Raw genomic sequence first — 17,842 nt, forward strand, 5'->3', positions numbered from 1 at the left:
TATACGTCATCGCTTTTTTTATTTTGCGGATAAGAAAAGCCTCCGATAGTGCTGGTGGTTACATAAATGCTTATGCTACTTCTAGTTTTAGGCATTAGTGATCATAGATGTCTGGTTGTTGTTTTTATCTTTCAACTTTAGTTATTTCTGGAAAACTGAAGTTGTTATAAACAATAGGCATCACTTATGTAAGGGTAGGTATTTTGCTTGTTTCACATCACACTTTACTTAGTTACTGTCTTAGTATTTAAGAAAGGCCTCATTTCCAAATCATGTTGTGTTGCCATTGCTCATTTTAAAAAAAAAAATTATATAAACAGTAATTTAAATATATCCATACTTATCTATATATATATATAAGCAAAATACTTGAATGATCCATACTTGTCACATCCAAATCACAATGTTTCCGGCCCTACACCACAAATTATCCATACTTGTCTATGTATAAGCAAAACACTAGCTAGAAAGATACGTAAAATGAAGGAATGTTCAGCTCAATCAAAAAGCCATTCTAGGACATGAGTTGCCAATTCGGATGCAAAATAAACTTTGATTTCTGCTAGATGTCAATGAACAAATGCCAACAAAATGCATTACAAGCTGATAAGTTAATACGTAAGAAACAATTCCTAGACTGTCAATTATCTGAAGCTTTTTTTTTTCTGGCCATACATCTAACAGCAATGAGACACCAACATTCAGTTATAAACTTATAATACCTCATTTTCCTAATCCTAGCAGCCTTTTCCTTTTTCTTTTCTATTTTTGCCCCATCTTTTCCATTGAAAAGATAAAAACAAGGGAGGGGGAGGTGGCTCTGTTATTTTCCGTTTTCTCTCTGATGAAACTCGTCCTCCGACCAGTCACATGTTCCTTGTTTTACCCAAAAAAACAACCTCAATCCTCTGCCACTAGTAAGGCCGGTACCTCCTGCCACAGTTACTTTCATCACTAAAAATTTACAATCAAGTTCATAAGGCCACCACCATTTTTCTAAGTTGTGCGTAACATGTCGGTTACAGTATACATAATAGAAATCTAAGTTTGATATCTGACTTAATTGCAACAACTTTATATTACAATGATGAAAAGAACAGACCGTAAGAGTTTTAAGTACATTCCAGCATTCTACGTACTGAATCTTGAAACAGAACACCAAATCTTAAAACATTTTGAAACAGAACTCTATATGATTTGATTTAATTGCCTCATTTCACCTATCCACGGAGAAAATAGTTGTGTGCCAGCTTTGGAATTTCGGTTATAGAATTCAGAGTGCCGCCCCCCTACAGACATGATTCTTCTCGCTTTTGAAGCTATTATTTTTGTCTGCATGCCTGGGGCTATTTGTGCCTCTTGTAGTCAGTTTCGTTGTGTTTGGGCCTCAGGCCCATAATCTACACAAAGAAAAACAAAATAAATCAATCTTCCATGTACTTGATTTTAGAGGCACAAACCAACTGATAGAATTTTCACTATTATTTTGGTTTCATTCACTACTTTCTTTAGTTGAGGATTTCAAAAATCATGGCGGAACGAGAAATTTTTCTTAGGGTGTGCTAAATTTTTTATTTTTTTATTTTATTTTTATACAAGATCTATATAAACAATGAGAACTAATTTTTTTTTTTTTTGGGGGGTATACTAATTGATACAGTGAGAACCAAGTGGGAATTAAAAACTAAAACTATGGGAAGCAGAAACACAAACAAAAGTACAATTCGTAGCAGTAGCATATCCAAAAAATTTAAACATAAACATAAACCCTAAAGCTTTGTTGCACTTGTAGATCTAGATGTGAACTTGTAAATTGGAAGAAGAAGAAAAGAGAAGAAAACAATGGTTCCCACTCACGTGGCCTCCAAAGGCCAACTAGCTTAACAAACGGTGGGCTAATATTCGTGGGAGTAGGAAATATTTTATAAAATTTGCACCAAATCAATATTTTATCAAATCTTGCACCAGGTTGAAGTCCAATCTAGTCTACATATAGTTCTGTTCTTGCCCTCAACTGCAGGTGTGGCCTTGAGGGTGTGCAAGTGGTGCCACCGCACAGGGCCCCTGATTTTTGAGGGCCTCCGATTTTTTTATGTGTATAATATTTGTATATATTAACAAATGTTATATATATACCGAGAGAGCAATTTTTTGACAAAAAGACGTTTCTAGTTGTGTTGGTTAGTAGAGCCTCACCTTTTATTCAGGGCGCGACTTCAAAACTTGGTGTTTTTTTTTCTTTTTTTTCTTTTTTTTTGTAACAACAATTAATAATCATAATATTAAAAAACGCAAACACGTTATTTTCTGTAGATAATAACCATCTCTCTTTGGCTCTCTTTTTTAATTCTTTGATAATTTTTTTTTTTCAATTTTAAGGATTTCAACACAAAAAATCGACCAAAAAAATTCATAAATGTCACTCAAATGCAAATAGTTATATTTAAATCTGAATTCAAATCAAGTATTTATCTAAATTTCAATTTATATATACTAAATGACTTACTTCATTATCATGTTGATTGGTTATATAATGAAAGATGATTTAATTTGTAATTTGTATGCTAATTGATGATGATTTTTACTTTAAGAAAATCTTGAGGCAATCTTGAGGATTTTTGCACAATGCACCCGAGTTCCATTCCCATAAAAGACAATCTTGAGGCAACCCAATATAATACTCCCCCATTTCCTTCCCTATCGAATGACAAAAATAAAATAAAAAAGATCAAATTGCAAAGGTAGTAGTATTAAAATTAGGGAGCGATTTCCTCACTCCTTTTTTATCCACTTACACTCCATTTATTAAAAATTGTATATTCCCGCTCCTCTTTTCTCCACTTACACTCCTTTTTTTGTTATAGTAAAAACTATTAAAAAAACAAAAGGGAGTGTAAGTGGACAAAAGGGTAGTGAAAAAATCACCACCCTAAAATTATAGTTAAAAATTTATTACGTACATGACCAGTAAAATTTTTTTAAAGAACAGAGTCATATGCAAATGTCACCTAGCTAGCAGCAAAACCACCATAAAGACAATAAGGGTCAAATTAAAATTTTAGTTTTTTTTATTTTTTTTTTGAAACTGATTGTTTTCGTTGAAAGATGAAAACTGTTCTGCTATCTGTCAATCACATAATGTTGCAACCAATATTTAAAACAACTTGTCCGATGTTAACACCAACATTCAATATTCCAGCTACTTTCACAACTACATACTAAAATAATAAATACCCGATCACAAGGAAAGGAATTAGTCAGTAATTATGTAGGCAAAGGTCATGCTCCCTATTCTTTAGTTAAAATTTAGCTAAAAACACACAAAAGTTATTTTAGGAACTCTATAAAATTTGAACTCCAATCATACTCTCTAGGTTAGAAAGTCATAAATGCTATAGTTATTTTTTAATTCAATATGATTAGTTATCATCTCTATAAAAAATTTTAAAAAAATAGTTTGTATTAATTAAAAGTTTAAACTATGCATAAAACGAAATATCATTAAATTATAAGGAGCCACTAGGAGTACTTTCTCTCTCCTCAGATTTAGGAGTTCCTAGAGGTCTCTCTATTTTAGGAGGTGAATAGGGAGCATGGTTAGAGTTGTATTTTTCCAATTCCCTATTCACCATTGTGGATGCTTTATGTGCGAGCAATTATAGTGTACGTAGTATGAGAGTATGTCACATGGTATAACTCGTTTCTTATAATATATAAGTAGATATTTATTGATATATATCATAAAAGTGGAAAATATTAACCATATCTCCCATCCATAGTATAACACGTGGACGAGGTACAGCAGCCTTGCTACGCAATAAAGCTTACATACATGTGGGGTTTTGGCAAGTCATTAGACACAAACAAGTTTAAACACTTAAATCAATCTCAACCTCATGATTTCATTGAAATAGATCCGAAGAGTAAGCACCTCATTCCTCGAATGATGACACTGAATCTCTCAACTACATGCATGCCACTCTATATATATAGGCTTAAATGTTAAAATGGTCCCTGTGTTTTATCTCGAAGGCCAATTTAGTCTCTGTGTTATCAATTTGGCCAATTTGGTCCTTGTGTTTGTATATGTTAGTCAATGTGGTCCATTCCTTTAAAAATGTAAAAATTAATTATAAAAAAAATTGTGATTGATTATAAAATTTTTAATTCAAACTGAAAATGGAATATATTTCTTTTAAATTTCACCTACCCCAATTTCGCGCACACACCTCAACCACCTCCCAAACCCAGCCACCCTCACCACCACCACTCCAACCCCAAAACCATAGCCACCCTCACCACCATTCCAACCCCACCTAAACTACAACAACTCTCTCTCTCTCTCTCTCTCTCTCTCTCTCTCTCTCTCTCTCTCTCTCTCTCTCTCTCTCTAACAAATCATGAAGATCATCATAGCCAGTCACCGTAAGCTTGACGGCTCTACAGCCAATTGATCATCCTGGCTGCAGCAAAAGTCGACGACATTTAGACCAATGGATCGGAGAAGAGAGAGAGATGAAAGGTAGAGTATGAGAAAATCTTAAACATAAGATAGAAGAAAATTTGCAGCAAGAAAAGAGTAGGCATCAATTCTACTAAGAACCCTTTTTTTTTCCCTACATGAATCGAGACCATTGGAGGTTGAGGTTGTGTGGGTTTTAATCATTTTACCATTATTATTATTTGAGTTTAAATCTTTATAATTAATTATAAAAATTTTAATTAATTTTAAATGTTCTTTTTTAGGTTTTAACATAATTTTGACGGAAATGGTCAAATTTATTAACAGATACAAACACAGGGATTAAATTGGCCAAATTAATAACACAAGGACTAAATTGGCCGATAAAGTAAAACATAGAGACCATTTCAACATTTAAGCCATATACATATATATTCTTCAGCAAGAATATTCTAATTGCCTCAAATAATATCTATGTTCAGATAGCCCAGGAGACTTGTTTTTTTAAAAGACTAAAATAATACCAAAAAAATTAATGCATCCAACTAACTCAACCAAAAAAATGGCCTCCAATTAATGATGTTCTTGGAATATTGATACAAAATAAATTAGGTGTTAAAAAATATTTAATATCTAAATATGATCTATGATGGCAAAGACTCATCGTCACAATCATGGTGATTATTCAAAAGGTGTAACATCCATGACCCAATTTAATCGATTTAATCCAATTTAATTCTTTTGTGAAATTTCAATTTTGCTATTGGGAGTAGGGGTACTTTGGTCACTTTAAGAGAAAAAAAAACAACCATTTATTGTATGGCATTACGTAATGGTGTAAGTTTGTGTTGGCTTATGTGAGGGCCTAGTTTAAGGTTCGCACAGAGCCTTCAAAATCTCAAGACTGGCCTGCTCAATTGTATATGCTTAACTTAGAACAAGCTGCATGTATGTTAAAAGATGAATAAGTCACGTTCCATCAAACTAAAATTAGTCAAAACAACTTCTAAAAGAGAGGTCTATCTCACTGGATCTTAAATTCTCAAAAAGCTCCTGATTAGATGCAAAATACGTACCATCAATTTCATATTTCTCAGCATCTTTGACGGCCTTCAGAGCACTTGACCTTTCAGCAAAATGGACGAATCCAAAATCCCTTTTTCCTTGGCCACCTTTTCCAGGTGGCATAACCACTTTTGTTACTTCAAATTTCACATTTCAAATAATGAGGACAGATGCCTATTATATGAGAGCATCTCAAGTTGTTTGAGATAGGAGTAGCAAGGTATAATCGGTCATTTCTTTAATATTATAAATAAAAATTAAATATGGCCAAACAATGTACTATAAATTGAACCCTAACTAAATGAGCAAGAAAAAAATAAATAAATACTCACGTTTAAATTATGCATATCCAGTTTATCCTATAGCTAGCATTAGACACTACTACAAAAAACACTTTGCGCGACGAAACAAGTTTGTGGCGCAACGTACAATTTCGTCGCGCAAAACTTGAGCGACGAAAATTTCTTCGCTCAAAACTTTAGCGACGAAAATTTCTTCGCGCATGATCCGTCGCGCAAAACTCTTGAACATAGGGTTTGCACGACGAACCTTAACGTCGAGCAAATCTACCTTGAGCGACGAAACAATATTGATCGTGCAAAGTTTTGCGCCACGAAAAAGTATTGGTTGCGCAAAGTTTTGCACGACAAAAAGTATTAGTCGCGCAAAGGCAAAAAAAATTTTAAAAATAAAAATAAAATCCCGCTTCCCATTTTTGGTACCCTCCCAAATTTTTAAAGTTTTGCACGACGAATAATAACGTTGCGCTTTTTAAAATTTTTTAATTAAAATAAATTAATTTAATAGTTTGCTCGACGAAATATTTTGTCGCGCAAGGTTTTTGACTTTTGTTTTAATATTAATTTTTTTGAATTTTGAATTTTAAATTTAATTTAATTGTATGATTTTTTTTAATTACTTTAATTTAAATTGACATATGAAAAATAGTGATCAAATGATCCAATAAATAAATAAATATATAATATTCAAAATGTACACATAAATTAACAAAGTACAATAATAAAATCCTAATACAAGCATATTGTGGTGGTAGTGGCGGAGGATATGTTTCAATAGCATCCTAATCGTCAACTTTAGCCATCAAAGTCTCGATGGTTCCCCACAAAAAAATAAATATGATCAAATAACAACAACAACAACAAAAAAGGCATAATCTCCCCTAAAATTGTTATAACACAAATCCAACCCAAACTCCAATCCTCACCCTATACTCAACCCCAAACCCCACACAAACTCAAAACTAACTCCAAAAACACATATTAATGAAAAAAATTTAAAATTTGGAGAGAATATACCTTTTGGCAAGATTGAGAGTGAGTGAGAATGAGAGGGAGAAGGGAGTGTGAGAGAATTAGAGAAGATAGTGAGAGAGAGAGAGAGATGAGAGAGTGAGAGAGAGTGAGAGATAGTGAAAAGAGAGATGAGAGAGTGAGTGAAAGTGAGAGATAGTGAAAGGAGATATGAGAGAGTGAGTGAGTGAGTGAGTGTGAGAGAAAGGGCGGGATTTGGGGAGAAGGAAAGAGAGAGGAGAGGTAAGAGTAGAGAAAGACATTGAGAAAATGGTGGAGGAGTTATTTTGGTTTTAAAAACCGTATCACTTTGCGCGACGAAAAATATTGGTCATGCAAAGTCCAAAAAAAAATTAAAATTTTTTTTTCCCGCGTCTCATTTTTGGTACCCGCCCAAATTTTTAAAGTTTTGCATGACAAAAAATATTTGAATATTGGTCGTGCAATGTTTTGCGTGACGGAAAAAATTGGTTGCGCAAAGTCTAAATTTTTTTTCCCAAGTCCCATTTTTGGTACCCGCCCAAATTTTTAAAGTTTTGCACAACGAAAAATATTTGAATATTGGTCGAACAAAGTCTAAAATAAAAATTCCTGAGTCCCATTTTTGGTGCCTGCCCAAAATTTTAAAGTGTTGCGCAACAAAAAATATTCGAATATTGGTCGTACAAAGTCTTAAAAACAAATAAAAAAATAAAAAAAAATCCCACGTCCAATATTTATAAAAATAATTGTTATGAATAATAAAAAATAAAAAATATTTTATCTTACGATTTAAAATATAAATAAGGTTAAATTTACTTAATAAATATGTATACTATTCAATTTCTTAAGTGTTATACGTACAAAATAAATAAATTTAAAGCTACTTAATAAATAAATATATTATATATTATACACACACACCATTCAACGATCCAACCGTCAAACTTGTTTGTATATACTTCAAGATCGTATACCCAAAAAAATCGCAAGCTAGTAAAGGGACAAAACTTTTTTATGGTTATAAATGAAAAATCAAGATTTAACGGTTATTTTAACTCCGATTTTGATGATTTTTTATAGCTACACTCCTTGACCCTATATGAATACAATGACTAAATTTGATCTTCAATTTAAAATATTTACACTAGTAGATACCACAAAATATTCTGTTATATTTAACATAAGTATAAATAAACTCTTAATTGTTAGTGAATATATTATTTTGATGGCATACGCATTCTACGAAACTAGTTTCAACAATCCAACCGTCAAACTTGTTTGTTTATACTTCGAGATCATATACGCCAAAAATCGAAAAAAATAAACATTCAGAGATCAAGTAATGGGAAAAAAGCTTTTCGACGGTTATAAATGAAAAATCACGATTTAAGGATTATTTTAACTCCGATTTTGATGATTTTTTTACAGCTACACTCATTGACCCTATATGAATACAATGACTGAATTAGATCTTCAATTTAAAATATTTTACACTAGTGGATACCACAAAATCTTATGTTATATTTAAAAAAAGTATAAATAATCTTTTAATTGTTAGTGAATATATTGTTTTGATGGCATACAGATTCAACGAAACTAGTTTCAATGATCCAACTGTCAAACTTGTTTGTTTATACTTTGAGATCATATACGCCAAAAATCGAAAAAGATAAACATTCAGAGATCAAGTAATGGGACAAAACTTTTGACGGTTATAAATGAAAAATCATGATTTAACGGTTATTTTAACTCCAATTTTGATAATTTTTTTTTATAGCTAGACTGCTTGACCATATATGAATACGATGAACTAATTCGATCATCGATTTAAAATATATATTTTCTAACAAAAACCCAATCTGAACTACAATAATATATTTTTCTAACAAAAATCCGATCCGAACTAAATAATAAATTTAAAGCTACTTAATAAATATATATATATATACCGTTTAATTTCTTAAGTGTTATGCATACAAAATAAAAAACAAAAATAAATTGGTTTAGGCGATGAAATGTTTGGATTACGTCATGCAAAGATTTAAAAAATTATTTTTTTATTTTATTTATTTTTGTAAAGACTTTGCGTGACGAAACACACTTCGTCGCTAAAGACTTTGTGCAACGAAGTTTATTGTTTCGTCTCGCAAAGTCACTTTGAGCGACGATGTATTGTCGTCGTGCAAACGTTCATCACGCAAAGTCATTTTGCGCGACGAATTGTTTTTCATAGCGCAAAGACGAAGTATTGACGTTGCGCATAGTGATATTGAGCGACAAATAATTTTTCGTCGCACAAGGTTTTTTTTTACTAGGGAGAGTACTTCACAAAAAAAACAAAAACAAAAACAAAATTTCAGCATGGCATGAAAAAGTGCAAGAACTTGTAAATTTTGGTGAAATACAAGTGTACTTACAGCAGTCAGAAGATCAGCAGTTGCAGAAAGAGATCTGACCCCTCTTTGACAACCCTGCAAATTACGGCTAATACAAATTAACATATGTGTAAAATATAGAGGTTAAGGAGCACCATAATCTTGCTGTGGATCTTTTTTGTGTTTGATCATTTATCATCAATATATTTTTTGATGAAGTAGAAGAACTTCAATTAGAAATCGAGGTGTTCTTAAGGTGGCGTCATTAAAACTTTGCCTTAAGAAATCCCCACGGAAAAAAAGAGAGAACCACACAACTCAACCAACTAACAAGACTCTACTCGTTTGCCCTATCTGCTATTTGGTGGCCTTAGTTTGATCGTTTATCATCAATTTAATTAGAGTACGAAGTAATTGGTTTGCTTAAATAATTAAAAGAAATAGAAACTGCAATTGATTTGCGTGATGGAGACAGGGACGATTGAAACTAGATGCTGAACCTCAACCTCATGGCAGGCAATAGTAAATACTACAGAGAGAGAGAGAGAGAGAGAGAGAGAGAGAGAGAGAGAGAGAGGCGGCAGCCTAACAAAATTTCAAGGATCTTTTGGAATGTTGGTTTGAGAGTAAAAGAAGCAAAGCAAGGCAGAGTCAACTTGGACTAGAAAATTGTACAACATTATTTACAAAGTAAACACAGAAATTGAAACTTAATAAATAAAAAATAAAGCTAATCTACTAATAAAAGTTATAGCCACCTTCAGGTGTATTGAACATGTAAATAATGTTTAAAAACCCACTTTAAATTTGCAACTTCCATCAAACTACCCAAACTAATAAATGATCTGTCTTAGATAAAAAAACAATTCAAAACCTACACTGACAAATTATACTTATAAAATAGCAAAACCACTTGTCAAACTAATTACATAACAAACTAAACAAATGGACTCTGAAACTGATGGTGGCAATTTGTGATGTCACACGCAGAAGCATTAGGTTCGCATTCACACAATTGAACATAGCTTATATATTCTCACGTTTTAATAATATAGAATCAATTTCTCTATCCATTCCAACATGTCATAGACTGCTCATAAAAATCATAAATTCAGTAAAGTTTAGGCTAAAAAAACTACACTTTCAGTCCTTGAAAGATAGATTAAGTTTCTATTTCGCCCTTACTTCCGAACAGGTAAAATAGGCCCTTACTTATTTATTTCAATTCAGTTCCCATTGCATAGTTAATGAGCTTTGCAATGGTCCACCTGTCTTTCTCATATGAGAGTTGCAGGAATTTTGTTTGATGAATTCCATAAATGGTCAATACCAAGCCAAGCTCTACGTATTTTACTAACTTGACGAATGAGAAAAAAGACCCAATTATGTTTATAGCTTAGACTGAAAGCAAACACCTATCAAAAACTAAAATTCCCAAAACTCAATTCTACATGAAAATACAAAAGCCACGGAATTAAATTATCAAATAAACCAAGCCACGGAATCAGATTAAACCATTATATAAACAAATTGATTTGGAGCTGATTACTAAAATTTGAAAATTTTCCTAGTATTGAGAGAAAGAATGTTTAACCTTAAATTTTAGTAGTGAAGAGAGAAGAAAAGCTTACCAGAAGAGGAGGTGTGGGTTGTGATCAAAACCCTAACTTTTGGGGGAAAGGGGAAATGCTTCAAACTGACAGATGAAATCACACAATCGTTGACTTAAACTTCCGTCTGAGCGTCTGGGCTTGAGAAATTGTGTGAGCTGGCTTGAGAATCGTCGAATGGAAGAATGATTCTCACTGTGAATCGTAATGGTTGAGCATCTGATGGTTTTAGCAAGAATGGGGCAATGATGGAGGAGAGAGAAGAAAGAGAGAGTTACAGAGGGACTGAAGGAGAAATTTTTTCAGGAGATGAATTTTTAGGTACAGTTTCAAAGGGAGTGAAAAAATTGAGAGGGTGCTAGAAGTAATTAGGGCTAGAGTTTGAGAGGGAGCTGAAGTTTCAGAGAGAGTTCGCGAGGGAGAGTAAAAATTTTAGGTTAGGGTTGACTCAAACTTTAGGCATCAAAGGGATGTTACCAAAAAATGACCCTCTTAAAAATAAAATAAAAACTAATCACTTTAGGCATATGTGGTTATGTAGATGATGCTAAAGGGGAATAAAGGCATCGTCATAAATAAACAAAAATTTGTACTGACGTCTTTATACCTGTTTACACTAGTAAAAAAAACCCCTTGCGCGACCAAATTTTGCGCGACGAAAAACTATTCGTCGCTCAAAGTCACTTTGCGCGACGAAACTTGAAACTTTGTCACTCAAAGTCTTGCGCGACCAAATTTTGCGCGACGAAAAATAATTCGTCGCGCAAAGTCACTTCGCGCGACAAACTTTTGCGCGACGACAATACATCGTCGCTCAAAGTCTTGCGCGACCAACTTTGCGCGACAAAAAATAATTCGTTGCTCAAAGTGACTTTGCACGACGAAAAGTAAACTTCGTCGCGCAAAGTCCTTATAAAAATAAATAAAATAAAAAAAATATTTTTTAAAATCTTTGCATGACGTAATCCAAACATTTTGTCACTTAAACCAATTTATTTTTGTTTTTTTATTTTGTATGCATAACACTTAAGAAATTAAACGGTATATATATTTATTAAGTAGCTTTAAATTTATTATTTTAGATCGGATCAGATTTTTATTAGAAAAATATATTATTGTTGTTCGGATTGGGTTTTTGTTAGAAAATATATATTTTAAATTGACGATCGAATTAGTTCATTGTATTCATATAGGGTCAAGGAGTGTAGCTGTAAAAAATCATCAAAATCGGAGTTAAAATAACCGTTAAATCGTAATTTTTCATTATAACCGTCGAAAAGTTTTGTCCCATTACTTGATCTCTGAATGTTTATTTTTTCTGATTTTTGGCGTATATGATCTCGAAGTATAAACAAACAAGTTTGACGGTTGGATCGTTGAAACTAGTTTTTTTGAATGCATATGCCATCAAAACAATATATTCACTAACAATTAAGAGTTTATTTATACTTTCGTTAAATATAACATAAGATTTTGTGGTATCCACTAGTGTAAATATTTTAAATTGAAGATCAAATTCAGTCATTGTATTCATATAGGGTCAAGGAGTGTAGCTGTAAAAAAATCATCAAAATCGGAGTTAAAATAACCGTTGAATCGTGATTTTTCATTTATAACTATCGAAAAGTTTTATCCCATTACTAGATCTCTGAATATTTATTTTTTGCGATTTTTGGAGTATACGATCCTGAAGTATATACAAACAAGTCTTACGGTTGGATCGTTGAATGGTGTGTGTATATATATATATATATTTATTAAGTAGCTTTAAATTTATTTATTTTGTACGTATAACACTTAAGAAATTGAATAGTATATACATTTATTAAATAGCTTTCACCTTTATTATATTTTAAATCATAAAATAAATTTTTTTATTTTTTATTATTCAAAACAATTATTTTTATAAATATTGTGCTACGTTTTCGTCTCTCAAAAGTTTGCGCGACCAACAGTTCGTCGTGCAAAACTCAAAAAATTTGGGTGAGTACCAAAAATGGGACGCGGGTTTTTAAAATAAAAAAAAAACTTTAGACTTTGCGCGACCAATATTTTTTGTCGCTCAAAACTTTGCGCGACCAATATATATTTTTCGTCACGGCAAAATTTGGGCGGGTACCAAAAATGGGATGCGGGACTTTTTTTATATAATTGTTTTAGACTTTGCGCGACCAATATGTACTTTTCGTCGCGCAAAAATTTAAAAATTTTGGCGGGTACCAAAAATGGGATGCGGGAATTTTTTTTTTAAAAACATAATTTTTTTTAGACTTTGCGCGACCAATTTTCCTATATTCGTCGCGCAAAGTTAAATTTTTGGCGGGTACCAAAAATGGGATGCGGGAATTTTTTTTTAAAAAAAATAATTTTTTTAGACTTTGCGCGACCAATTTTCCTATATTCGTCGCGCAAAGTTAAATTTTGGCGGGTACCAAAAATGGGATGCGGGAATTTTTTTTTAAAAAATAATATTTTTTAGACTTTGCGCGACCAATATGTATTTTTCGTCGCGCAAAGTTAAATTTTGGCGGGTACCAAAATGGGATGCGGAATTTTTTTTAAAAAAAAAATTTTGTCGCGCAAAACTTTGCGAGACCAATATGTTTCGTCGCGCAAAGTGATACGATTTTTAAAACCAAAATAACTCCTCCACCATTTGCTCAATGCCTTTCTCTACTCTTACCTCTCCTCTCTCTTTCCCTCTCCCCAAATTCCACCCTTTCTCTCACACTCACTCCTCTCACTTAATCTCTCATATCTCTCTTCACTATCTCTCACTCTCACTCACTCTCTCATCTATCTTTTCACTATCTCTCACTCTCTCATCTCTCTATCACTATCTTATCTAATTCTCTCACACTCACTTCTCACTCACTCTCAATCTTGCCAAAAGGTATATTCTCTCCAAATTTGAATTTTTTTTCATTAATATGTGTTTTTGGAGTTAGTTTTGAGTTTGTGTGGGGTTTGGGGTTGAGTAAAGGGGAGATATTGGAGTTTGGGTTGGATTTGTGGTATAACAATTTTAGGGGAGATTATGCATTCTTTTTTTTGTTGTTGTTGTTATATGACAATATTTATTTTTTTGTAGGTAATCATCGAGACTTTGATGGCTAAAGTTGAGGATTAGGAAGCTATCAAAAGATTTCATCCGCCACTACCACCACAATACGCTTGTATTAGAATTTTATTATTGTATTTTGTTAATTTATGTGTACATTTTGAATATTATATATATATTTTTCATATGTAATTTTATTTTGAATATGTCAATTTAAATTAAAGTAATTAAGAAAAATCTTACAATTAAATTAAATTTAAAAAGTAAAAATTCGAAAAAATTAATATCAATTTAAATTAAAGTGATTTTAAAAAAAATCATACAATTAAATTAAATTTAAAAAGTAAAAATTTGAATAAATTAATATTAAAGAAATAATAAAACAAAAAGTCAAAAATCTTGCGCGACAAAATATTTTGTAGCACAAACTATTAAATTAGTTTATTTTAATTAAAAAAATTTAAAACACAAAAAATATTTCGTCGCGCAAATATTTGCGCGACGTTAGTATTCGTCGCGCAAAACTCTAAAAATGTAGGTGGGTACCAAAAATGGGACGCGGGAATTTTTTATTTTTTATAAATTTTTTTGAGACTTTGCGCGACAAATATTTCTCGTCGCGCAAACCTTTGAGCGACTAATGTGTTTCGTCGCGCAAACCTTTGCGCGACCAATGTATTTCGTCGCGCAAAACTTTGCGCGACAAATAGTTTTCGTCGCGCGACCAATGTGTTTCGTCGCCCAAACCTTTGCGCGACCAATGTGTTTCGTCGCGCAAAGTTTTGCGCAACCAATATTTTTGTCGCGCAAAGTTACTTTGCGCGACCAATATTTTTTCGTCGCGCAAAGTCACTTTGCGCGACCAATGAAAAAACTTGGTCCCGCAAAGTCTTTCTTCACGATCTTTGCGCGACGGATTCTGCACGACGAAGTTTCTGTCGCGTTAAAATTTGTGCTACTACCATGTATTTTGCGCGACGAAATTCTCTTCGTCGCGCAAAGTGTAAAATGTAGTAGTGTTAGTATCGTGATTTATGAAATTGATGCCTAATCTACTAATAGCATCGATTTCTCTATTTACCGATGCCTATGTAGTGTTTCTGAAAGTAAAATTTGACATAGATATTTGATGGGTTCAATCAACTATATCTTGGTTTGATTTTTAAGTTTTAATTATGGAGTTGTTTGTAGTTAGCTTAATCTGATGAAAATTAAGATTTGTATTGGTTAATTTTCGTTGGATTATAATTCAGTATTTTTCTAGGGTTTTCAATTTTGAATTGTTTTGATTATGGGGTTTTTGTTTAGAATGAGAATATATGAACAAGCTGATGGGTGGAATTGGAGCATTGTGGATAGTCGCGTGATGATGATATAAAAAGATAGAAAAAAGAAGAAATGGTTTTCATGTCTGACATTTTCTTTGCTGCGGAAGAGAACGTTGAAGAAGGAGCTTGGGAGAAAGAGCGATAGAGGATACACATAAACAAACCCAAATTAGCAGAAAGTTGAGAGAAAAAGATATAATAAAAAAAGAAACTTTGGGATTTCAATTTTGATCTACTTCTGCTGGTAATTCTTCTTGTTGTGCTTCTGCTATGTTCTCACTTTTGAAGAAAGGAGTTTCACGAAAGTAAAAGGTCTGATTGGATTGATTTCCAAAGAAAAAAAAAAGGGTTATTTGTACCAATGGTCCCTCAACTACTCGGAGTTACATTTTGGTCACTCAACTCAAATATATTAGTTGCAGAGGTCACTCAATTGGGTGTTGCGTTGCACATTAGTCCCTACCGTCAAGTCTCTCTAACAGTATGGACTAATGGTGCAACACGGCACCTAATTGAGTGACCTCTGTAACTATTTTTGGAGTTGAATGACCAAAATGTACCTCAGAGTATAATTGAGGGATCATTGCTACAAATAATCCTAACTGAAAAGTCACATTTCCTCATCAATAATCTAAGAGATGCTTGTCGCATCATCATTTTAAATAGAAAAATTCACAGACTTGACAATAAGAACTAATGGTGCAACACAACACCCAATTGAGTGACCTCTGCAACTAATATTTGAGTTGAGTGACCAAAATGTAACTTCGAGTATAGTTAAGGAATCATTGCTATGAATAACCCCAAAAAAAAAAAAGTTTTCTTTTGATTTCCAAAGAAAAAAATGTGTGTTTTTATTTCAAAACCCAAAATTTTATATATTCTATCTTTTGATAATGTTTAAAACCAACAAAGGTAATTGAAGAGCATGGTTGGAAGTACAGCTTGTTCCAAATGTTGTTTCCAGCTCACCTCTGCGCTTTTTTTTTTTTTGGTAAGAAGCTCAATCCTTTTGTTATCCAAACCATAACTCTGTTTTCTTTTGGAAAGTGTAACTGTACAAGATTTTGCTTCTTGCCATCAATTAATTCCATTTGCAGTCAGAGAACTCATGATTTTGGCAATCTTGTTTGGATTGTTTGTATTGCTTGTAGGGTTTATAATGGCATTGTCTGCAACTATTCTCAGCCATATTGATATGGTTGAAAACTCTTCACCATTTAAGCTCAACAATATCTCTGTTCAAGTCACTTGATGCTAATATCAAAAAAGCCTTTGTTGAGCAATTGCTCAATGAAGATGCTTGAAGGAGGCAACATTCGATAAATTGGAAACACCACAAGTAGCTGCTATTGCTTTTGTTTTTTCTGCTTTATTAGTCTCAGTTTGGAATTATGGATGTTTATTTTTATATGTGGGTTTTTGGTTGATTATTATTATTGTTAGTCTGTGAGCTTGTGGAAAGTAATATGTGAACTTGAATTTGTAGTTTCAAGCCATGTGGATATATATATATATATATATAATATCTAACATTTGCATTTATAAATATTATATGACTTTTGCTTGATATGATGTTGGGATGGTTTGGAGCTTGTCTCATCGTGAACAAAGAAAGGAAGAATAAAATGGTAGAGGTCTTGTGGCTAATGGTTCGGCAATTGACAAACAGACATTTTGTTCTTGCAAACTGTGATGGCAATTGCATGTTGTATTTGCAATTACTTAGTGACGATTTGGCAATTTTCATAAGGGAAGTGTTCTTAAAATATAGGCAAGTTTTGGTAAATTTAATACCATTTTTTGGCCTTGGAATTATAATTAAAATAGTTGATAATTAAAATATTATCATTTCAAAGAAAATTTTAAAAATTTTGTCCTAGTCTGAGCATAAACCAAACACAGGATAGTATTATTTTCGTTATCCAGCTTCTTAGTTTGACGCAGCACCAAACGTAGGTCAGTACTTAATCCAGCTTAGACCAAGCCAAGCCAATCCACGATAGTCCCAAGATTTAGTCCCGTCCATAACAGTCCGCCGTACCAAACGACCCAAAGAGTGTTAATTAGCTCCAGTAGTTTCATCCGAAAGGGTTCCTTTCCCCTCATGGATCGGCTCAAAAGGACAGATCAATAGCTGACTTTGGACAACATCCAAGTATCCTCCTCCGGGTTTCATCATTAAGGACTCTTTCCTATAAATATAGAGGCTCTACAACAGCACAAGAGGACTCTCTCTCCAAAATCAAACGCAACGTCTTGTAAACACTTGAACAAACTTCAAGATTTTTTTAAATAGCCAATTTGTTGCCTAGATAACCAATTGACAACTCATGCGTTTATCTTTTTATTGCTCTGCCATCCCTATGGTATGATTCTTGTTTAAACACTCAATATAGTTCTCTGCTAAATAGCTGAAATCTGTACTGATTGGACAAGAAAAATCTCCAATATTTTCAATATTGTAATTTGTTCTTGAAAAAACAACTAAATGGAGAAATCTTTGGCTTTTATTTTAATCTGTTATCATACTGGGGCTGGATAGAAAAATCTCTAGTTCCTGGAAGTTGTACTTTCTTTACAGCTTACATTAATCATATTTTACATTATTGTCATTTACCTTTTGCATCATACATTCTGGCAATTTGC

The sequence above is a fragment of the Prunus persica genome, chromosome G4, assembly GCF_000346465.2.
Source record: "Prunus persica cultivar Lovell chromosome G4, Prunus_persica_NCBIv2, whole genome shotgun sequence".
Taxonomy (NCBI): domain Eukaryota; kingdom Viridiplantae; phylum Streptophyta; class Magnoliopsida; order Rosales; family Rosaceae; genus Prunus; species Prunus persica.